The sequence below is a fragment of the Nyctibius grandis genome, chromosome 3 (assembly GCF_013368605.1).
Source record: "Nyctibius grandis isolate bNycGra1 chromosome 3, bNycGra1.pri, whole genome shotgun sequence".
Classification (NCBI taxonomy): domain Eukaryota; kingdom Metazoa; phylum Chordata; class Aves; order Nyctibiiformes; family Nyctibiidae; genus Nyctibius; species Nyctibius grandis.
The window spans coordinates 20,585,803-20,610,730 of record NC_090660.1 but is presented as its reverse complement, the minus strand read 5'-3'; positions in this window follow the sequence as shown (position 1 = coordinate 20,610,730).

The window sequence follows — 24,928 nt, the reverse complement described above, 5'->3', positions numbered from 1 at the left end:
AGGGGAGAACTGTTAAACCAGCTGAGCCATAACCTGTAGATTTTAGCCATGCTACAGGAGGAACAGCAAGCAGGCTGCTTTTCCATAAACATCTTCAGCAGTTACATTTACAATGTGATGTTACCTCCATACTTTCTCAAATCACATGGAAGCTGACCAAAAACATTTTTCTTTTTAATCTTTCATCATTCCTGTGTGGTCTGTATCGATCTGTACTTCAGCCACCTATATTTAGATGGCAACATGTCTACATGAATTATCTTTGCTGATATAACCCCTGAGATTCTGCAGTCCAGGACTACAACCTCTGTATGTTCTGACAACAGAAATAATTTTAAAAACTAGAAATAAAAATTTGTGATCTATAATGTATACGTTTAGCTATTGATAGAGCAGGTTATAAAGTTGTCAATGGAACATTTACCCATAGTGTCAATTTGCCAAAGTCAGTAACTTTCAAAGGGAAGTGTTAAATTCTGGTGAGTTCTCTCACCTCAGAAAACTACTATATAGCTCTGCATAAACACTTATTTTGTAATATATGTCTCAGTCACCAAGGCAAGCAGCTCCGGAGCTGGCATGATCCGCAGCGGAGCGCTCCAGCACAGGGCACAGGGGCATTTCTTGAACTGAAGAAACCTCACGGGAGTGGAGAGAGCTACCAGGAGCCCGAAGCTCCTGCGACAGTGGCTGATGAGACCTGGGCAGGGCCAGAAGCAATGGCAGCCAAGCCCCCCTCCACCTATAAAAGAAACCCCTCGAGAGTGCCAGTGACCAGGGCCTGGCGTGGCAGACAGGGCATGACACGGCAGTTCACACAGAAGGGCGCACAGGAAGGACACTGAAGCTCTACCAGCTCAATGAGGGAGCAGTGGTAACCACCCAGCAGAAGGCCATGTACTGTCTAAACTGTGCACCTGCCACAACTGACGCAGCTTCGCAGAGCTCCAGTGGTACCACACTGCCAGCCAGGTGTCAGGCTGCAGGCTGTGCCCTGCTCTTACACCAGTGCTGGACAGCAGCAGTGAGCCCACGTGTGGGAGCTGCGCCCTGGTAGGGGAACTCCTCGGCTTAGTGGCAGAGCTCTGGGAGTAGGTTGAGGAGTACCAGAGAGCCTGAGAAGGAGATTGGCTACTGGATCCTCACCCTACCATCCCTGGGACAGACCTGTCAGGCAGACGGGACACATGATACGGAGGATCCCCTGTCCTCTCTCCACTCAGCAGAACATGGTGACTTAAGGGATAGGGGGAATGGTGACAAGTTCCTGCCCGGCGCAGCAGGCAAATCTCCTCTGTGACTACACCACCGTCCCAGGTGCACTTGCATAATAGGTACGAGGCTCTGCAAATGGAACCGAACAACGACAAGGATGATGGTCCACCTAGGTTGGAGGTGTTGCCACGGTTAAGTCAGCCTGCGCTCTGTGTCAAAGCCACTTCCATAAATAAAAATAGATGGGTCATTGTCACAGGAGACTCTTCTGAGGGGAACAGAAGGCCCAATATGCCGAACAGACTCGCTTCTTAGGGAAGTCTGCTCCTTCCCTGGGGCCTGGGTTAAAGATGTGACAAGAAAACTTCCTACCCTGGTACAGCCCTTGGATTATTATCCATTATTGATTTTTCATGTAGACAGCAGTGAAGTTGCAATAAGAAGCCCAAGGGCGATCAAGAGAGACTTCAGGGCCTTTGGATGACTGGGTAAGGGGTCAGGAGCACAAGCAGTGTTCTCCTCTATCCTTCCATTTGCAGGGAATGATGAGGGAAGAAACAGGCAGAGCTAGCAGATCAATACTTGGCTCCGTGACTAGTGTCACTGGCAGAGTTTTGGGTTTTGATCATGGGTCAGTCTACACAACACCAGGCCTGCTGGCGACGACAGGGCGCACCTGTCTCAAAGCAGGAAAAGGATCTTTGCACAGGAGTTAGCAGGGCTCATTGAAAGAGCTTTAAACTAGATTTGAAGGGGGAAAGGGATAAAACCAGGCTTGGTAGGGATAAGCCTGGGGGCAGCACACCAGTGTTCGAGGGACAATGTACTAGTGAGGTCCTTCAGTCTGCTCCACAATGTGCTGAGTACACTGGAGCACATTTGAAATGTCTCTATACTAATGCGCACAGCATGAGGAATAAACAAGGGGAGCGAGAAGCTTTGGTCCAGTCCCAGAGCTGTGACATCATTGGTGTAAGTGAAACCTGGTGGGATGAGTCCTGTGACTGGTGTGTCATGGTGGATGGTTATAGGCTCTTCAGGAGGGATAGGTAGGACAGGCGCGGCAGGGGGTTGGCGCTGTGTGTAAGGGAGGGGTTGGATTGTATGGCGCTTGCAGTTGGAGAGGACACGGTTGAAAGCCTCTGGGTAATGATGAAGGGGAAAGCAAATCAAGTGGAACTTGTGGGAGTCCACTATAGACCACCCAGACAGGATGACAACACTGATGAATTACTCTAAAAGGAATTAAGGAATATCTCAAACAGCTTCCCTTGTCCTTATGGGCAATTTTAACTTCCCACATGTCAACTGGGAATATCATAAAGTGGACAAAAACAGGCCCATGAAATTTCTGAAGCACATTGAAGACAACTTCTTGGTGCAGGTACTAAGGGAGCTGTCTAGGAAAGGTGCCCTCCTAGATTTGTTGTTTGTAAACAGAGAGGGACTCGTGGGTGAAGTGGTGATAGGTGTCTGTCTTGGTCACTGCGACCATAAAGTAGTTGAGTTTCAAATTGTTGGTGATAGAAGAAAAACTGCCAGCAAAACTTCAACCCTGGATACGGGGAGAGCAGCTCGGGCTGCTGAAGGAGCTAGTCACTAAGGTCCCCTGGGAATCTCCTTGTGAAGGTATTGGGGTCCATGAATGCTGGTCGCTTTTTAACAGCCATCTCTTAAAAAAGCAGGCAATTCCAAAGTGTTGGAAGTCAAGCAAGTAGTGCAGAAGACTGGCTTGGCTGCGCAGGGATCTTCTTCTAGAACTTAGGTGGAAAAGGAAAATGTATGGACATTGGAAGCAATGACAGGTGACATGGGAGGACTACTGAGACACTGTTCACCACTGTAGGGAGAAAATTCACGTGGCCAAAGCTCGATTAGAGTTCAAGCTGCCCAGTGCTGTGAAGCACAACAAAAAGGGCTTTTTTAACTATGTTAACAGCAAAAGGAGGATCAGAGATAACACTGGTCAGTTACTTGATGAGATCAGTCACCTCACAAATAGGGACATAGACAAAGCAGAGACATTTAATGCCTTCTTCACCTCTGTCTTTAACATCGACAATGGGCCCTGGAACCCCCGGAGCCCTGTGTTAGAAGACCGTGACTGGAGGGATGATGAACTCCCAGCCGACTCTGAACTTGTTCACTACTTGCTGCTCCAGCTGGATGCACGTAAGTCTATGGGGTCCGATGGGATTCATCCCAGGGTACTGAAAGAGCTGGCTGGTGTTATGGCAGGAGCTCTCTCCATTATTTTTCAATGACCTTGGGAGTCTGGGGAGGTCCCAGACAACTGGAGGCTGGCAAATGTTGTCCTAATTTTCAAGAAAGGAAAGAAGGAAGACCCTTGTAATTACAGGCCTGTCAGTCTCACTTCAGTGCCTGGCAAAATTATGGAGAAGGTTATTCTGGGAGTTACTGAAAACCACTTGAGAGACTATGCAGTCATTGGTCAGAGCCAGCACAGGTTCACAAGGGGAAAGTCCTGCTTAGCCCACTTAATTTCCTTTTATGACATGGTCACCCATCTAGTTGACCAAGGGAAGCCAGTAGATGTGGTGGTTTTGGATTTTAGCAAAGCTTTTGATACTGTCTCTCACAGTATCCTTCTGGACAAAAAGTCCAGCATAGAGCTAGGCAAGACCATAAGACCTTGGGTGAGCAGTTGGCTGATGGGTCGGGCTTAAAGAGTAATAGTAAATGGAGTTACATCAGGCTGGTGGCCAGTCATCAGTGGGGTTCCCCAGGGCTCAGTTTTAGGGCCAGTGATCTTTAATGCTTTTATAAGCGATCTGGACACAGGAATCGAATGTATGTTAAGTAAGTTTGCCAGGGATACTAAACTAGGAGAGACTGTGGGCTCCCTCGAGGGTAGAATGGCCTTACAGGAAGATATGGATAGAATAGAGAGCTGGGCAATCACCAACCATATGAAATTTAACAAGAGCAAGATTCTTCACTTGGGATGGAGTGGTTGTATGTACAAACTGGTGAACGAGAGGCTGGAGGGCAGCCCCGCAGAAAAAGATCTGGGGGTTTGTGTTGATGGCAAGTTGAACATGAGTCAACAGTGTGCCCTGGCACCCAAAAGGGCCAACCATGTCCTGGGGGACATCAAGCACAGCATAGCTAGCTGGTCAAGGGAGGTGATTGTCCCACTCTACACTGCACTGGTGTGCTCTGACCTCGAGTACTGTGTGCAGTTTTGGGTGCCTCAAATTAAGAAGGACATCAACTATTGGGAGTGTGTCCAGAGGAGGGTGACCAAGATGGTGAAAGGTCTCGAGGGCAAGACTTATGAGGAGCAGCTGAGGTCACTTGGTTTGACAAGCCTGGAGAAGGGGAGGCTAAAGGAAGACCTCATTGCAGTCTACAACTTCCTCAAAGGGGGCAGCAGAGGGGAAGTTGCTGGTCTCCTCTTTCTGGTGACCAGCGATAGGACACGAGGAAATGGAATGAAGCTGCATCAGAGGAAGTTCAGATTGGACATTAGGAAAAGGTTCTTCACTGAGAGGGTGGTCAGTCACTGGAACAGGCTCCCCAGGGAAGTACTTTCGGCACCAAGCCTGCCAGAGTTCAAGGAGCATCTGGATGATGCTCTTAGTGATATGGTTTAGTTTTAGGTAGTCCTGTGAGGAGCAGGGACTCAATGATCCTTAATTGTCCCTTCCAACTTGAGATACTCTATGATTCTATGTTTCTAAGGGTTTTTTTGGGGAAAAAAAAGTTTGATTTCATGGCTTAGCTGTCACTGAACTAAAAATGTTTTCAAAAGATCAAAGTCTAAAAATTTCTTTGATATGAACCTTGATTTTCTGAAGAAATATTTAAAAATGTACATCCTTTTGGGTTTTTTCTTCCAATTCCAGAACCAAATTCACTGCTGCAGTATACCTGAAAGATGTACTAGAAGCCTGTCCCAAACACAGTATGCAGCCAAATCTGTTAATATCATTTCCAGTTCCAATCTATAGCTAGTAATGAGCTGCATGTACTCGTTCTACACACAGATCTGTATAAATAATGAGTGATGATTTTCATGACTGAAAAAAAAAATTCTATCTATTCCCACAGAACAGCTTCATTCTGAGATTTACATGCCATCTCACTTGGGAGGGGCAGGTGTGAAAACCTCTCAATACTTAGCAGTTAACTTAGTTTTGTCAGAAACAGCAGAGCAGGAGATAGCACCTGGCCTGCCAAATAATACTAACATTTAAAGAGGAGAGGGTGGATCACAATGGGGGAGTGAGAGCATTGGCACCACCTCAGGAATCAATAACCTATGTGGAAAGCTAGAATTGAACTGCATATAATCCAAGAAAAAGACTGGATATAGAAGCTAACATCCCTCTCTAATCCAGAATTCTCTCCTGCAGAGGATGAGCACAGCACTGAGTCTCTGACCATGTTGGAAAACAAGCTTGTTATCTGCATAGAAAAGGAAAGAGAGATGATTTGGATTTGGTCTTAGTATAAGTAGATTAAGCATGCCTTTCTTTCGGTTCCACTACTTTAATCTTTATAAAGCCTTTGTAACTTTTTTTGACTACTTTGGAGTGGGTAATTTTCTCCAGAATATCATAATAGTACGTGGATACCTTTCCACCCATCCAGAAAGGTAAATTTGAGAACTGGTAATGCAGGAGTGGGAGACAACTTATTTTTTTCTCTGGCTATCTTTACCTATGAAAGCTCCGTGCTTTATTGGAATATAGTTGGGAGCACACGTGAATAGCAGAATTTAGAATTACACAGATGAAAGTTTGTTAAAAGGTAGGAAAAGTGTTAGCATATATCTTCTTGTATAGCAATAAAGGTCTGTCACCAGCTCAAATCTTGAGCAGTATGTCATTTCTGATTGTATATAGTACGGTTACTTCACACACTAGAAAGTTGCATGCAATTCTTTCCTCACATTCATTCCATGGATTCATTTTGCGTGCCAAACCAGCACTCCAGAGAATTGTGAACATTTTCTTCTCTCTCTGGCCTAATTAATTTTTCATTCTCTTCTGCCTAGTTACACAGCCTCAGCAGGGCTGAACAGTTTGTAAGGTAACTGTCTTTCCTGGGAAATAACAGAATATGTTTGAAGTTCCTTAGGCAGGCAGGAAATTAAACCTGGATCTACTCTCTGGCCGAGTCTCCGACCAATACACTGTTAAAAAAAAAAGGGAGGAAAAAATTCCCTTGTCATATTTGAAGAAGGATGAACCCAGGTGTGTTTTTTGGAAGAAATTAAAATAGCAGACAACTCCTAGGCTATGCATCTCACATGGCAGATACATCCCCATGGTGTCTAGTGAGGCATGAGATGAAAAATTTAAGACGAATCCTGATAAATCTTCAGAATTTCTGTATTAACTAACTACAGACAGCTGAACAATGATTACTTAGGGGAATGTTCAGATACCAGCTGGCTCTTGCTTCTTATGAAATCCATGCTGAGATATCTTTCTCTATGTTAACACACACTTCTGTTTTCCGTCCTGGATGCTGGTACCTAAGACTCAGATGTTGCTGTAGCCCAGGGATCCTTCACCTCTACAAGCTTTCTTTCCCATCTATAAAAAAAAAAAAAAGAACTGAAAAAGAAGACGATAGTACTTCCCCACTACACTGATGTGCTGTCATTTTAAATACATCAAAAATTTTAGAAATGCTTGAATATGTAGGGGGAAGAGACACATAACTGCATATGAAGCATAGATCTTATTTATTTAGTGAAAGAAAGGGACTTTTATCAAAGGACTTATTTATGTTGCAGATGAACAAATTTGCAGGTGAACACCCACAAAAACATCAGTGTTTTCTTATTGCTGCTTTCAGAGGAAGAGTTCTGTGCATCAACTTTATAAGTGCTAAGCACGTTGTGCTAGAATATGAAATCCATTTCATGCCATACTTGAACTCACATACACCCTGAATATGTAATTTATTCATGGTTAGTTTAAGAAACTAAATATAATTAGGATGCTTCTGTAACTAAGAGTTTGCTATTATGAACACTAGCATTTTTCTATTTTTCTGTGAACAGCTTTCTATGAGAATTATTAATCTTAGTAGCAGAGATACATCATTAGTAAGATACTGAGTTATTGCACAATAAATCTGACAACATGAGCTGTCGACACATTAAAAAAAGATGCCATTAACCACAAACACAATATTTAATGGAAGACAGCATAACGATAAAAATATATTCAAATGCTGCATAATTAAGTAATATAATCACTAATTTTAGCAGATGGCTGCTTTAAATGGGAGACAAAGTATATTGGGGACAGGAAGGGAAACAGAGGAGAGCGAGAAGATCGTTAAGTACAGAAATTAAGACAAGTTAGCTTTGAAATGTTTCCCATTGCCATAGTACTGAAATTCCAGCCAAATGGTGTTCTATAATCTCTAAATTAAATGTTTGCTCTTGTTTCTACATTAGCACTTTCCATATGTATTAGCACCTTTTAGATGAGAATCTTTGAATGCCATAGCAATGACTTAATGAACTAACATTTGGGAAAGTATCATTGCCCTCTAACACCTAGAATAAGAATTATGTTGTTACATGCTAGTAACTGTACGTTGCTAAGTAGTAAATTTCCTTCAAATTAAAGTATATTGCCTTTGCTTCTGCTGTGGAAGGATATAAATTCTCCTCATTCTGTAACTTTAAATTTTTCATTTGCTAAAGAGACCACTGTATAATTAAAGTTAAATACAAGATATTTCTCCACAAATATTTTTGTCAATGATCACCTCCTCCTTATAGCCCTGATTCCCACTGGGTAGTTAGCCCCAATTTCTCATTTGGGCTATTAAAAACCTAAATGCTTACATTGTATTTACAGGTTCAGCATTTTACAGTGTCTTACTTCCAATTTCAAATAGACATCATCTGATAAATCTGTGGGTTTCTTGCAGCAATGTCCATTCCAGCCTAAACGTGTTTTTAAATCTGAATAAAAAGAAACACGCTATAATTCTTTCCACAGATATTAACAGAAAGTATCGTGCCATGAAGCCACCTATTTGGGCTATTTCAAAACAAAATAATTTGGAAGGGAGTTCTAAATTCTCAGACAGTGTTCTGATGACCCATCTTATACCAAAAACTTCCATTTTGTCTCAGGACACAAGAAAAGAAACATTCCCTCTGGTAGCAAAATAAGAGTATGATTGTACTGTGGGTACATTTCTTCCTTTCACAGAGAAAAACCACTAGCATAGACTTCACCATGAGCTAGTTACTCAATATTCATGGTCTAGGGAAGATCAGTAAAGCACCAGTTAAAATCTATTTTACCCAGTTTTAGTGTTATTTTTTATATATGCTTGTTGGATACACTTGAACTACAGAATAATGTGTACTACAGAGAATTTTTTTCCTATGATTGATAAATAAGATTTAGGAGAATAGAATTTTGATAGAAATTTTTTTATTTCTCATAATATACTCTGGCTCAGCAGAAGTTCCAAAAAAGGAGGGCATATGTTTTTGATAGTGTGTGGCAGAACATGCGTAAAGACAAAATACATATGAATTGGCCAGAATTGCTCACATAGCTTTCTTAAATTTCTGAGCAATATCACAGCTTGTATATCCTTGAGTGCACAAACACTCTTGAAAGTTTTGAGTCTTTTTCACTATGCTAAAGCCTGGCCCATCAGTGGAAGCCCACTAAAAGTATATTGGACTACATAGACTTGCTTTTACTTCAACAGTCTAGTTGGTACACAGCACTTTCAGTGTCTCAGTAAATAGTGTCTCTATTTTAGGATGACAGGACTTCGTGCAGGCAGGCTGTTAAGCAGAGGACAGATGCTCTCTATTAACCCTTTCTTTCCCCAGAGGGGAAAAGTGACAGAGACTTACGTGTTGGAAAGTTAAAACAGTTTTAATAAACAGTAACAATGAAAAGAGTATAATAAATAATGAACTATATACAAAACCAGTACTGAGCTCCCCCAGATGATGATCATGTCACCACTGACGCTGTAGGGCCGGTGCTGGGGAGTCCCGAACCAGACACAGCAACAGGCAGGAAACAGATTCAGGAGCAAAGGCAGGAGCACGGGCAGAGTCCTCCCAGGATGTTGGCCATAGGGAAAGAGAACGCAGCCCTCATGGTCCCTCAGCTTTAAAATGAGTATCACGTGGGTGGGATGGAATACCCCACTGGTCAGGTTTGGGTCACCTGTCCTGTCCACTCCTCCCCACAGGTGCGACACTTTTACGGTCCTTTCCTTTGTGGAACAAAGAGACCTAACAGGGACCCTGGTTTCCATGGCAACATGCGTGTGTGGTCAACTTCAGAAAGTACTCACTAAAAAGAAACCTAACTGAAAAGTCTGTCCTAGTCCAAACTAGGACAGCAGTTTTTTCCCCCTCATTTACGATTCAGTAGTTTTGTTGTTTGGTTGTTTTTTTTAAAGCACCTCACTGTTTCCACAGTTAAGCAAATATTGATCCTAAAAACTTATGTCAAATGATTTGGGGAGCTCTAAGAGGCAAAAAAATGAGAAAGCAAAGGAGTTGAATGGAAGCACAGATTGACTAATAAGTAGCTAAAATTTCTTTAGAAGTAGTTCCTCCCAGACTTCTTTACCGTTGTTCCTTGACATGGCCCCATGACAGCCACACACTTGTTACGTCACTACTAGAACAAGCCTTTTGAAATGAATTATTTAGTTCAGCACAGATTTATTATTACTAACAGCTCAATAACCTCATTGGCCTCACAGTGAAGAACAGGGAAAAAAAAGAAAAACAAATCTTGTCAATCAAAAAAGTAAGAATGTTAATGAAAAGTGGATATGTATATAAAAATTTTCAAACTAGTGAACAGGTGCCCTATACTTCTATGGTAAAAAAATGAAGTAGAAACAAATACTGTTTCTTTAGAGAACACTACTATTGTCAGACCATAGTGACTCTTAGAACAAACTATTACATAGTACAGGTAAACTAGAAAAGACATTTTTAAGTTTTCAACAGAGGGTATTAATATCTCCTGCTACATCTCTTGGAGGATGGCATGACCAGCAGAAACGCAAGACAGACCTAGGCAAACCTCATTTGAAGCTGAGTAAAGTTAAGGGAAAGAATCCCATCAATAACAACAGTATTTGGATATGGCCCAGCATTTCTAGGAAGAAGGTAAAAAAACAGAGTTCTCGCGAGCTCTCCACCTACTCCAATACCATTAGAAAATACCTTTTTTTAATTTTAAAATTGCATCTTAGCATCTGGCCTTTCCATCTTCACTAATATTTACATACGCCTTCGAATACTTCACATTCATTACCCATGTCTGCTATATTATGTCACTTCTATATACAACATTTCCATTTGAACACCAAGAAGTACGCTTATTGCATTGAGCGTGAAAGACAACTGCCAGATACATATTAATTTTTAAAGCTCTTTCTTTCCATGTACATTATGGAATGGTAATATATAGTAATAGTTTACTTGTATTATAATGTCTTGTTATCAGTAATTCCCTCATTTCATCTGGTTATCAGATACCAACTCAGAATGTAAATTTTTGCCATTGCTAATCAAGGTATAAGGTAACGTGTGCAGAATTTAGACAGTTGTCTTATGAAATACACAGAACTATTCCTAAATTTTTCAGGAGAACCTTATACCTTACAGGATTCTGAAAGCAGTGGGGAGGGGAAGGACAACCCACACAAAACTAAGCATTCAAACTGTGAGGAATTTTAATAGCAGCCCTTATGCTCCCAACTTCAGGTTTTGGCATGAAAGTTTAACAAAGCTGACAGTTCTGAAATTCCTTTCTCTAGTTAGTCTCGCACTTGACATCTCAATGCCTCTGGAATAATGTCTTTCCAGAAAATTACTCAAGCTAATTTAAACCTGGGATTTGCTTCCATCTCTCCAGCCATCCTTTTGAAACAGTTGGGGTCCCAAGAGCAAGGAGGATGTTGAAAATACCTTAGACACTGGATTAACATTGATATACAAAACAAAGGGAAGCTTTTACAATTTGAAGAGTGGTAATGGCTGTAAGATAAGGAGGCTCCAGGATGGTCTCACTTCAGATGGCTGGGCCTTGGGATGGGCGATGCATAAGATAAGGGAATTGCAACAGCTACATCGAAGGACATGGCCTACGTGATCCCCGCACTGAGTTTGCGCAGAAGTCAGCGAACACAGTGAGGAAGACTACCGCCCTTCATCTGAAGACCCCTGACGACCACCAGAGAAAACGACTGTGCATGCGAATGGACATTTGTGTATCTTATGGCTATGTAAATGAGTTCTCAGAAATCCTGTGACTATGTATAACTTTATGGTATATATTCTCTGAAAATTTGCCAAACCGGTGGAGCACTCATGGTGGGTAATCCCCAGTGCTGCCCAGCGCTGCAATAAAGAATGCCTGCTTAATAACACATTCTGGTGTTATTGAGTTTTCTTTCGGACTCCTTACTCAGCCGCACCTAGCTTCCCACTTCGGTGAGGAAAGTTAGAAAGCAAGGGGGTTTGGAGATCTCCGATTTTTGTATCACTTTCTTGACAAGTTCAAGCTTTTCATAGCACCTTCCTTAAGAGTCTGACATATAACAACAGCCTTGCATTTGAAATCTGCTGTAATGCACAATAATCAGGATGAACTGTAATCAGGATCTATAACCACTAACAGGAACATAAATGCATCTAAAGTGTGCAGAACATTTTGGGGTGACTATAGAAGCATTTTAGGGACAGCACAACATAATTTCCTGAGCTGTTACCACTGAGTACCAGACTCTTGCCCAGACACACTCGTTTGCCTTCAGAAAAGCACTCCGTAAGCACCTTTCATGTGCAAAACAGCCTGATGTCTGGGAACTTTACTTCAGCACCGCTAGCAACACGAACTTCCCAGCGCTGATTAACAGTGTTGAGGAAAAAAAAAGAACACAGCCAATTAGAGAAAAACTTACCATTTCCTCTCCCCAGTCTGAACTTCCCTTGTTTTCACAGCAGGAAACACTGTTAAAATTGCTCCCAGGAGGCAACTAGCAGTCCGGATGGGCAGGGTGGCCCACGCCACCACTACTGCTCTCCCTCGCACTACAGCTCCTGCCGGCCCCCTTCTCCAACAGACCCTGCACCGGTGGGGTGTTGACTCCTGAATGCTACTCCCCGACGATCTCCGGCTCCTCCCTGGAAATGCTCGCCCCCTTCTCTGATCAGATGGAGTCTGTGGCACCTGGCAGGGTGTCTCTGGCAGTGGTGCCATCGCCTCAGGGCTGGCTGGGACCGATTTCCACTGGTACAGAGAGGTTTGCTCTACACGCATGTCCCCCACCGCCTGGCACAATTTTAGTCCCTGCCTGTGACATCCATCCCTCACGAATTCAACCCCTCACCGCTGTGAAACATGTTTTTAAGGCTACAGTGCTTATAACATTCTGAACATACGATGACTACAGTGCCTATATTACAACTCCTGACAGTGTAATCAAAGTAGAAGCAGATGATCTCCTTTTATCTCCTTTTAGCACATAACAAATACAAAGAGGATTTTTTTCTCCAGGGAATATATACTTTAACTGCACTATAAGTAGATTTTTCACATCCTTCACACCAATATTTTGAGTTAAAGACTATGGTGAAATTCTATTATTTCTAGTATGTGCAAGCACAACCAGAAGCATACTCAAGCAGGCCTTGACTTACAGAGGTTACACTTCAAGACTATATTCAAATTCCACATTGCAATTAAGTGATTGTAAACAAAGCTCCTTTCTTGGAAAGGCAGGCAACCAGGACAGTGAAGGGCTCTGCCTCAGCATTGCAGGGTGGCTGTGTGGGATGGAGGAGGGTGGGAGGAGCTGATGGGAAAGGAGGCTAACACAAAATATCATCTTCCTTCAGGTGGGCCGGGTCTGAAGCACAGGAATATATACACGTGTTCCAGCTTGGAAATAACAGGTAAATAAAAGGGATCTGTTAAAGACAAGCAAATGCAGCTTCAATGAGGGAATGAAGGGATCTTTTGGTTTCCATCTACATCTGGCTGAAAGTAAAATGCTATTAGACCTCTGTAACTGAGATGTGTGAGAAGTTTTACAAGGTGAATGTAAAATGCCTTTATGTATTTTAAAAACGAATATAAGAATTTCTGGCAAGGGGACTAAAATAAACATAGGATAATGAGATAGCTACTCTGATGACAGAAGATGAACTGATTATCCATAAAGCAAAAATTAGAGATGACTAAGAAGAAAGCAATAATGACTTGTTACATTCACATAAATCTACACTTAGCTGTCATTTGATGGTAGAAGTAGCTAAGTAAAACTGGAGACTAAATTTATGTCAGACAGCTGAGGACAATCTGTGTGAGTTATTCAAGAGCAATCTACTATAAGCAAAAGCTATGCTTACAAAAATGACATTGAAACTAAATCTGTTTCTGTTTAAAAGAAATAATAAGGGGAAAAAAAATCACATTTTCTTACTGTCCTGCTGATCATTTGGGATAGAAAATATTGCCTAGCTCTTGCACGTGGACAGAGGCAGCAGAAGACAAGAATAACCAATATGTAGCAAATTTTGCGAGTAAGGTGCTTCTGGTCATAGCTGCATTGGAAGGTTTCTACTCTGAGACCTATAGCTTCCCTGTCAGAAGGAAGTTCATACATCCTGTGGCATCTGCATTCCAGTAAGCATGTTTATTATAACCTACTTCCCCCCATCGTACTATAGCAATATTACAGGAAGGTAAGGGAACAGAGTGAAGACAAGTAATTCTTCCAGGTAAACCTCTTCTCTGATTAGGTAAACCCAAGTCCTACTAAAATGTCCTATGCTTAACATTTCAATATCAACTCCCAAATCTTACAGGCCTAGGATAATTTTTACAGGTTCATCCTGCCCCTCCATCTTTTCCAAATTAAATAGTAGTTCAGAGTGAGAACTAGACAGAAAACATTTTGAAGTATCCAGCCAAATTAAGTTCCAGGAAAAACTAAACTAGCAAAGGCATGCATCCGAGATGAAATCTGCACTGCATTGCTATATTCTAGGCTATGAGTTTGTATTGACTGAGTTCAGGATGAGGACATTCTGACCTCTTTGCTTATAAAATAAAATGCTCACGAAACTGACTTTCTGCTTTCTCTGCCAAGGCCTGTAACTATAATCACAGCGAATTCACCAAGGGAGAAAAAGAAGGTGATGCATCTTAGACTGACACTAAGTTCTCCAGGCTAAGAGAGACGGATTATTTAAAAATAGACATTGAAAGCTGGTTGGCCTCACTGCTTCCTTTTGACTTCCAGGTGCACTGAACATTTTCCCAGTGGTGGGCTTTTAATAAGGTATAAGCATTCTGAGTGCATTTTAATAGCAGGTAAATGAAGCAAATTAAATGAAATTTTAAGAGATCAAGCTAATGAAACATTAAAAAGAGCCAATTTTTAGATGCCATGGCTTTCTGAAACAGTATCTTTTGATCTGCAGCAGGCACTTTCTTTCACGAATAGGTTTTCTACTGGGTGCAGGTGCCCAGGTGTTGGTGGTTGGGGGCTGCCAGGGTGGCCCCTGTGAGGAGCGGCCGGGGCTGCCCCGCGCCGGACACAGCTGGTTCCAGCCGGCTCCAGCGGCCCCAGCGCAGGGCACAGCTGAGCCCCTCAGCCACGGGCGGGCGCCTCGGGGAAAGCCGGTGTCAGAAAGGGCGAAACGCTGCCCGGCAGCCAGGGCTGAGGGAAACAGGGTGAGAAACAGCCCTGCGAGCCCCAAGGGGAGAGCAGGAGGAGGGGAGGGGGGGCCCCGGGCGCCCCGGGCGCCCCGGCAGAGATGCCCCTACGGCCCCGGGAGAGACCCCGGTGGGGCGGGTGTTTCCCTGCAGCCCGTGGGAAGGCCCCAGGCTGGAGCAGGGAGAGGTGTGAGAGGGAAGGAGCGGCAGAGAGGAGCTGTTGTGGACTGACTGCAGCCCCCCTATTTCTCATCAACTTGTGCCGCTTGGAGGGAAGCAGGTAGAGGAGTCGGGAGTGAAGGATTGAAGGTGAACCTGGGGAGAAGAGGGGTGTGGGGGGGAATGTGTTATTTTCTCATTTCTCTTTTTTTTTTTTTCTCACCATCCAACTCTGGTTTTAATTGGTAATAAATTAAAATAAGTTTCCCCAAGTCCAGTCTGTTTTCACTATGACAGTAACTGATAAGGGGTCTCCGTGTCTTTATGTTGACCCACGAGCTTTTTTACCTTATTTTGTCCTCCTGTCCTGTTGAGGAAGGGGAGTGAGAAAGTGACTGGGTGGGCATCTGACAGCTGGCTAACGTCAACCCACCACAGGTTCAAATAAACAAGACCCTTACAGTTTACAGTCTTAAATGTGATATCTGTGTAAACTGACTTTTCATCGTAAGTGCTGATCTGTTTTAAGATTCATACATGATCTTCACATTTCTGATTTGACAGTGAAGAGCCTTGGGGACCTAACCATTAGAAGTCAAAAGAGTAAAAGTTTAGAGGGGAGGGAAGTGGGTGAGGAAATGTATCTAGAGTTGAGAAATAAACCTCAAGGTACCACTCTGTTAAAGAACAAAATTGATTTACGTGTGCACCATTTAAAGTATTTTGTTTGAAACTTTACCTGATTTCTTTATATTGAATTTTGGGAAAAATTATTAAGAAGTTCAGGCAAGCTTACATAAACGAGTGCAAAAATCTTCTTTACTGAACAAATTGCAGCAATCAACTTTGATAGCACTTGACATACAAAAGGAAACAAGGCTGTGGTACCTAGTCCATTCTGGACCAGCAGCAGAATGGTAGTTTTAACACCCGTAGGAGGACACCAGACCTTTTATCTTATGTCTTTCCAGTCAAAGGTCATGTAACTTGTCATGATCATTAACTCCTTAAATACACCGAGAACAGAATTTATTTATTGAACTCTGATTTCTGAACTCAATTTTCCTGAAAACTGGGACTGCTTATTAAACAGATGTACCTAACAAGGAGAGGAAGCACTGGGTCTCCCTCACCTTCCAGCAGTGATTCCTTGCCTGGAATTCTGTAGAATTGAAGATTTTAAGAGTGAGATTCCTCTGTCCAAATTAATCAGCAATATATAGTATCCCTAAAAATGCCTGTTTCTCTCCATTGACCATAAAAAGAGCCTTGAATAACATTCTCAGATGTAGTGGCCTATGCTGTTTCACTATACTTTTCTTTCTTTTTTTCTTGTTTACATTGTTTGCTTGGGCTTTTTTTCCCCCTCTTTTTCTTTTTTTCTAAACCTGTTCCGTTCTTAAATCCATTCTTCTTAGTCTTTTCTTTGCTGTTCCTGTCTGACATAAGCAAGTTTATCGTATAACTAACTCCTCTATTTTTTTTGGCCTATAATGCAAGGACTGAATGAATTCTAAAATGCGTGGCAGTGGGCACAGGCATTTTACTCACAGTATTAGAAACAGGATTTGATCTTTTTATCATACCACATTTGCTTCACAGTAGTACCATAGGAAAGAGGAGGGAGATGTTTTAATTAGTGGAGACAAAACATCAGACCTCATTCACTTAATTGATCTCTTTGTTTTGTTTCCATTATTGCAGTATAAACAACATACACACGGAAGTCTGTCTTCACACAAAAATTAATTCCAGGTGCTATGCCACAGTAAGAATAATAAATGAAATTATCCAATGCACAACAAAGCTGGTATAGCATCCTTGCTAATCTCTCAAGTTAAGAGGAGTTATTTTTCCCCCCACACATTGAAACATGAAATATGTGACCTTTAAAAGCAATGACAGATGCTTTAGAAGGGGGAAAATAGTAGGCGTAGTGTGTAGAGTTTGTTTTGTTGATAGAATTGCTTTTTATATTGTGCAATCTGTCACAATCATGTTAAGATGGTTGAAAGAAATCAGTGCAATGTTTTTGTTGGAAAATGCTGTTTTGTCAGTATTTGGCAGCATGTAAAACAGGAAAATTAAAAATGCTAACTGGCATGGGTATTTTTTTAATTCTTGTATCATTCTAATAAAACTATTACTTAGTTTTAATATTAAATGCTTCTGTTAATATTTTGACGTTGCTGAAATTAAGCACTTCTTGTTATTTCCCTAACAAATGACTTTTGAATTTTAGGTCTGTATTAAATTTAACCACATTTTAGATAAGATCTTTATTTCTTTCATTTCAGCAGTTAAACATTGGAAAAATCCAGCAAGATGACTGCCTGCTCTCACTTCGCATTCGTCTGTCTAAAGCAATTTTCAAGAGTTCTAAATTTCATCTCCTGGGCCTACAAGTTCACAACTTGAATGGTGTCTCACAGAAGCCAGGTAACTGAAGAGGGGAGAGAGATAATTTAAAGTTCCCCACCAAGATTAAATAACTGGGTCTGTATACAACAGAGACACCAAGGTGTAATGTGTGTCTTTCCATTGTGCAAAATTATTACAAATGACAATAATGGGTTTCTCATCTGCCCGAAGTTAAATCATAATTGGCTTAATCTGTGATAAAGGAGATTTAGTTTGTCTATTAAGAAAACAACATTACAAGACTGGCAAGCTTAAGAAGGTGTCACCTACAAACAAGTCACCAGGGATTTACAACCTGGTAAGTAAAAATACGGTTAAATATGCCTGACACTGCTTCAGCATGGGAAGGGGAAATAGATCTTAAAAACTTCTCAAACTACTTTGTGCATTACTTTAGCAAAAATATTTTTGAATGTGGGAAACCCTTCTACTTTCATCTTTCCACACTCTGAGCTACTTCTAGTCTGACCCCACTACCACCATCCCTATTGTTTCTTGGTGGCAGCAAGAGAAACAGAGGTCAGGCATGTTTGCCTATTAAAGACAATACCTGAAGGGAACACTGGGCAAGTACCCGTCTTGATGAATATGAATCTTTTCATAATTTGTTTTACAAGGAGAGATTTTTAATTTAGTTCCTAGCCTGTACTTTACAATTCATCTTCCTGGGATGTTGAGTTATAATCTGAACTAGAAGTTCTGCTCTCTGACGCTTCTCTATGAATTCTTCACTGTCTGTTTCAAGAAACAAGTTAAAAGAGCTGCAAGCCTGTGAAAGTGCTTCTGAAGTTCAGTTGAAGTGAGTAGAGTGTGCTGCTAGCTCAATTCACAAAGTTTTCATGATCTCACTTTCACATAATTTCACGAAAGGAGGAAAACGTACAGTTTCCTGTCTTAGCTGGATACGAAATCAGCTGTTATTCTTTCACTTGCTCAGGACTTTTGTCAGTCATTACTACAGGGAGTTTACAAATGTATAATTACTTACAGATGTGCATACACTAGTATATATGTTTTTTTCATCTACTTATAAGTTTCGCTGACTTTTGCTGTAGCAAGAAGTTTTAATTCTTCTTTCTCATCAGCCTGCCTTTAGTTTCACTGGAGATCTACCTAGAGTTAAAGAGTCAATTTTCAACTAATATGAACTACTGTATTACTTTTAAAAAAATGAGTCAATTTTCATTTACAATATGACCTTAAAATATCCTGAGAATCTGTCACGTCTGTTTGAGAAAGCCTTGTCTCTCTCTTAATGGTTTCTGAGGAAGTAATGCCTCTTTTCCTGAAATTGTTTAATTGATTCAATAAATATTCATTTAATTCCAATAAAAGACAGAGGTATGAATCTGAAGAGGAGACAAGTGGCTTGCAAGTTTAACATCTACAGTTGTCTTTGATATAGTGACTACTTTTAAAATAATTTTTAAAGGAAAGCTAAAACGGTGTGTTAAAACATACTTTAAAAACCTCAAGAATTACCTTAAAATTACTTAATATCCTTTAATAAAAGGATCTGCAGCTGTTGAAGGTGATTACATCAGCAGATCACATCACCATGACATGAAAACTCCGCTTATTCAAGGGTTTTTTTGTATGTCTGGTGGGTTGATCCCAGGTGGCAGGTAGGCCCCCACCCAATTGCTTGCTCACACCCTCTCAGCAGGATGGAAGAGAGAATGGGAAGGGTAAAAGGAAGAAAAAACTCTTGGGTCAAGATAAAAACAGTTTAATGATTGAAGGAAAAAGAAAAATAAACAAGTGGTGCTAGAGCAGTCACTCACCACCAGCAGACCAATGCCCAGCCCGTCCCCAAACAATGGCTCCTTTGGAAAAACTCCTGCCTCAGTTTTGTTGCTGAGCATGATATTGTATGGTATAGAATATCTCTTTGCTTAGTTTGGGTCAGCTGTCCTGGCTGTGTCCTGTCCCAAAACCTTGCCCGCCACCAGCCTACTAGAGTGGGAAATGGAGTCGACCTTGATGCTGTGCAAGCACTGCTCAGCAATAGCTAAAACATCAGTGTGTTAGCAACACTGTTTTGGTCACCGACCTAAAACCCAGCACCATGTGGACTGCTCTGAAGAAAATTAACTCCATCCCAGCCAGACTCAGTAGAGTATGACTGATCTTCATGAAATACTAACACTGAAAACTGCTCACAAATCTGTTTCCCAGCCCTGTAAAATATTGTGCAAGATTTTTAAAGTTGCCATTTGAGGAGATAACATAGTTAAATTGTGTGCTACCCAAACAGTCCACTTCACACTGCTCTTAATTTCCTTTGTTGTTCTATGAACACTACCTTTATGCAAATAAATCTGTACCACCCAGGTTGACATAAAGTGATCAAGAGTAATATTTGAATAAAATCTCAATAAAAAAAAACAAGTAGGCAACTAGGCAAGTGTCCTGCTTGAAATGTAGCCAGAAAGATGTACCAAGTAAGTGAGAAATGTTCGCAGTTTGTATACAAATACAGTCGAATGGAAAAGATAGAGCGGTAAGGGCTACAGCCTAGGTCCTTTTCCTGTGCCTTCCTTTCCATTAACAATATATCCTTCTTTGTAAAAATAGCAAAAGAAATGCTCCAAAACATGAATTTTAGAGAAAAGATGACTGTGTGAAAGTTTTGATGTCACTAGAATGCAAGTGCTTGTCAATCATCTAGCAATTTCTAATTTATTATTATAAATATACATACTGTAATGCTGTATTGTTTTACCACATTATGCAGCCCTCAGTCACTTTTATCTACCCTTACTTGCTTATACTTTTATCCTTATTTTCAGTTTTCAGGATTTCTTGGGTATCCTGGTCCCCTTTGCTAGTATAAGAATGGACAAACAAAAATTGCAATGCTCTAAATCACCAGGTATTATTGTTTTTCTTTTAAAGAAGACAGATAATTGGAACCACTTCTAAAGAACTAAAGTTAGGTGAACACAACACACACCTTTAATAAAAGTTTTTCCAATAGTAAATTTGTCTCTTACTTGAAAAGGGCTTAGAATATTTGTAGAAAGAATTTTAATAAAAACATTTATAGGGTGTTAATCTGAGGCAGACATCTATGAGGGAAAGTACAGAAGGTCTTCTTTTGTGATACTGTTTTTGTCCTCTGATAAGTGGTCCTTAGCATCATTACTTTTTGGTCATGACTCAAATGAATTTTTACAGTCTGAAAACAAATGCCTTATAAATTGGCTTGGGAGATACGATTATACCTGTACCAAACTGTTGTCTTATTCTTCAAAATGACAGCTGTATGGCTTTTCTATTTTTACATGAAAATAGTCTTTGAATTTGTGACCTGCCACCTGCACTGTATTTGTAACAAGCAACTAGAGAATTAAATGTGTTGTAGAAAGCACAAATCACAATAGCTAGTGCTAATACTACACATTTAAAAGCACAGAATCTATAGGAAGTAAAAGCATAAAAGGGGGGGGATTAGAAAAGCTGCATTATGAAGTGTGTGCACATCAGGCTAATAAACATGGGTTTTCATTCAAAGACGTTATTTTTCCTGACATGTTGCTGTTCCCTTAGGAAAAAAGACAAAAAGTATTGGAAAATCTTTAGTAAGTTTGTTCATCTTGCTTACTAAAGGAAGCAATACAAAACATAGATGCACTGGTGTTTTTTTCCTAACAGCATGCATGAAAACAGCTGCTTTAATTCACTGAGGGAATAGATAGAGCAGTTAACAACCATTGTGCATTGATCAGTGTCATGGTTTAAAGCTGGGCCGGCTATTAACCCGGTGGCAGATGCTCTCTGTTAACCCTCTCCTCCCCCCCACCCTAAGGGAAAGGGAAAAGGGAGAGAGACTTACGGGTTGGAAAGTTAAAACAGTTTTAATAAACTATAGTAATGAAAAAGAGTATAATAAGAATAATAGAAATAATCAAATATATACAAATATATACAAAACCAAGATCGAGAGCTTGGAAATCCTCCTCAGGCAGAGGGAAAAATGCAGTAGCTCCCCCTGCCATCACACCTGCAGGCTTTTAACTGGAGAATTGGCAAAGCTGGTACCAATCAGTGGGAGACAGGAGGGCCCCTCCCTCCTGAGCCCCACCTCCAGGAGGCAGTGGGTTAGTGATAAATAGGAAAGTGAGAATGACGTGTATGGGATGGAATACCTCATTGGTCAATCTTGGGTCACCTGCCCTGTCTGCTTCTCCCTGCAGGTGCGACCCCCCCTTCAGCTCTTCACTGGTAAGCAGTGAGGAATTTAGCAGTGACCTTGGTTTCTCTAAGACTAATTGGCCTGGTTTGGGCCAAACCAGGACAATCAGTTTTACCCCCTTCCAAGTCCCATTCACTGAGCTATATAATCTCAGGGAAGTGAATAATATTTCTGTGTTTTGTACATAGGGAGTTTTAAGATGTCTTATTTTAATACCGTGAATGAAATTAAAATGAAACCCAAAGTATGTCCTTGTTTTTCAGCAAGAAGTAGTCATAATAGCAGAAAGCAGTAGTTAAAAGTAACTGTCTGCATTGGAGCTGTTTCATATAAGTTCTAATCAGCACTGTGTTTTTTGAGTACATTTGACGCAGAAGTAGTAGCCAAGGTACTACGGGTACTTGAGCTCTTAAGGCTCAGACCTGCCACCACCACCTGGGACCTCCACTGATATACCCTCTGACCATTGCTGCAGAGGCTTTCTTCAAGGTCAGGCCTGGGCCTTCAGTCTCAGCTTGAGCTGTATTGTATAGCTGCTTCTGGCCCTGCGTCCTGGAGGCAGCTCAGACCTCTGTTATAGGTAGCCTGAACTCCAGCTTTGTCTCCCAGATGGACCTTGGCCCTACACTGTCTCCGCCCTGTCCTCTCCTGATCCTTATTTCCTCATTCATCTTCCTAGATTGACCTCAAACCTGAGGCATGAGTTCACCCTGTCCTATGGTCACCTGATGGCTGATGGATCCCATCACCAGCCTGGCCCTCCTTGGATACTGTAGGACTGTGTTTAGTGGGTGAGGGTACTGCCCTACCTGCATTGGGATCACCCTTGGCTTCTGGCTTGTCTTCCCTCATGTGCTCCCTCATGGAGCAGTTGGCAGTTGTGACCAGCTCCCCTACTCCTAGCTGCTGGTGCACCATGTTGTGGGGTGGACAGCCATTGGCCGCATACGCACTTAACCTTTAAAGGGAGCCTGGGTGCCTTGGCCCATCAGAATGACACATGTTGCCCAACAGGGAAGTGTGAGACCACATGGCACCCTGCTTATAAAACGTGCAGCAGCAAGTCCCAGTCAGATGTGGGCTGGAGCTGTGGGATGGCAGGAACATGATCTCCCGGTGGTCAGGGATGCCCTTGTTGGCTGCTTGTTCTGAGGACTGTGTTTTGTATGTGTACTTTGAGCTCAAGTTATGGCTTTTGTGTAAAGACAACCTGATCTGTAGAGGGGTTTGGATACTAGTTAAAATTACCTGATCTGCGGGTGGCCTCTGATGCTAATTTTGTAAAATGACCCAATCTGCAGAGGGTCTAGGTTAAAATAAAGTTTTGATTATAATAACTGCTTTATTGTGTTATTGTTCTAACAAAGATCCCTAAGCAATCTGCCTGTCCCCATAGTGTTGGGTGACAGCAGAGTGTGTGTAGGTGAAGGTCCCAAAAGAGGCTGGTCACGACAAATAAGGCCCAGTGGGGCATTCAGTGCCCTCACAAGGAGTCTGAGATCTTATTCTAGTACTGTGGCGTTACAGTGCCTGTGAATGTGAAATGGGTATGTATGAACGGGCTGTTTCATTCTCTGAAGTAATACATTTGCTGATTTGGACATGTACCTGAACATAAATGTTGGAACTGATAATGCATAATAAAGGACTAATTTGAGTCTTCTAGTCTTTGAGGTAGTTAAACTAAACTTCAGAGCACAACTTGGTTTCATGGTGGCAGCGTTGTAAAAACTACCATTATTACTCTACAATATAATAAGATGTGATGTTACACACTATTTTTCAGCCCCCATCAAGTCATAATTTGAAGACTTTGATTTAAAATGTCCTTCTACAACTCTTAGACCCTAAAAAAGTCAGGAATATTATTTTTGTTATGATAATTTCTCAAGAATTCTGGCAGTTGTTCCCCTATAGATTCACAGTTTAATCTGTCAATCAAGTGATAAGCTAAGTACTCTATAAATCACTGAGCTGTCATTTTATCTTGTTTTCAGTGGAACACCTTGACAGTTTCTATCGTGAAGAAATTTCCTTTCAAATTTAGAATAAGACAAAATACTTTTTAATGTAGGTTAATTGCTACACTTGAAGTTAAAAACTAGAGTAATTTGTTATTCTGTTAAATCATTGTTAGTTATTAGTATTATCATATCTGTTTTGCAGAATTAGGAACTTCTGCTGCTGCTCAGAGGATGATTGTTGTCTTATGCTTGGGAATAGTGAACACTTGCAAAGATCAAAGCATCTCAACATTGGCATGCTACTGAAAAGTAATAGTAGTGGCTTAAACGAAATAAAGTAGATAACAAAGCTAAGATATTCATGGAAAGTTCTGCCCCTATCTTTCGTAGCTCCACATCTCAATTCTGGACAAGCCAGAGCTTTCTGAACCTGATGTAGAAAGGAGTTCAACTCTCATAACACTTTCCAAGTCTGAATACAGTATGTCTAAGTTTGAGCTACCCAAGAGCAAACAAAGAATATGGAGAAGAGGCTCTACCTGCCTATACTGAATGTTGGGTTACTTAAAATGGGGTTTGATCCTATTCAATTTGTCCTAGTGTCTGCAGAATTTGATCTATCCACCCCCTTAGGTTGCATGCTGACAACCTTCTTAAAGTTACCATTCTTCCTTTACTATTTGACAATCTTGTCCAAAGCCTATAGTACCTCAGCCTTCGTAAGTCACTCAGCTCACTGGTCCCTTACTCATCACTGCATGTTAGCTGTCCTGCTGGTTCATTTCCCCTTCTGAAAGGTCTTGTTTTGTATTTCCGCCAGCAGGCTATAGAACTTGAATGACAAAGGGACTTTTGACATATTGACCTTTTTGTCTCTACTGGTCACTGTGTTGCTGCTGTGCTTCAAGGTGCATTTCCTGCTTGTTTCATAAATGCTTTTACTGCTCCACTTGATTCTATAAATATTCCAAAAGCACAGACTGGTTATGCTGTTGTCGCTCATTTTTATAGAATTTCTTCCATCTGTTTCTGCTGTACTAAATGTTCCTGGTATCTGTCCCCACCTCTGAATTTCCTTCTTGTGTTTGTGTATTGTCAAAAGATGAGTGCAGACTAGCTTCCTACCACAGTATTGCTTTCTTACATATTACCTCAGTTTCCTCTCACTCTTAGTGAAAAAAACTAACATTCTCCTTCAAGGGAGGTAAACTGCCTGTGTATTTGATGCAACTGTTCTTCATTACTCCTAC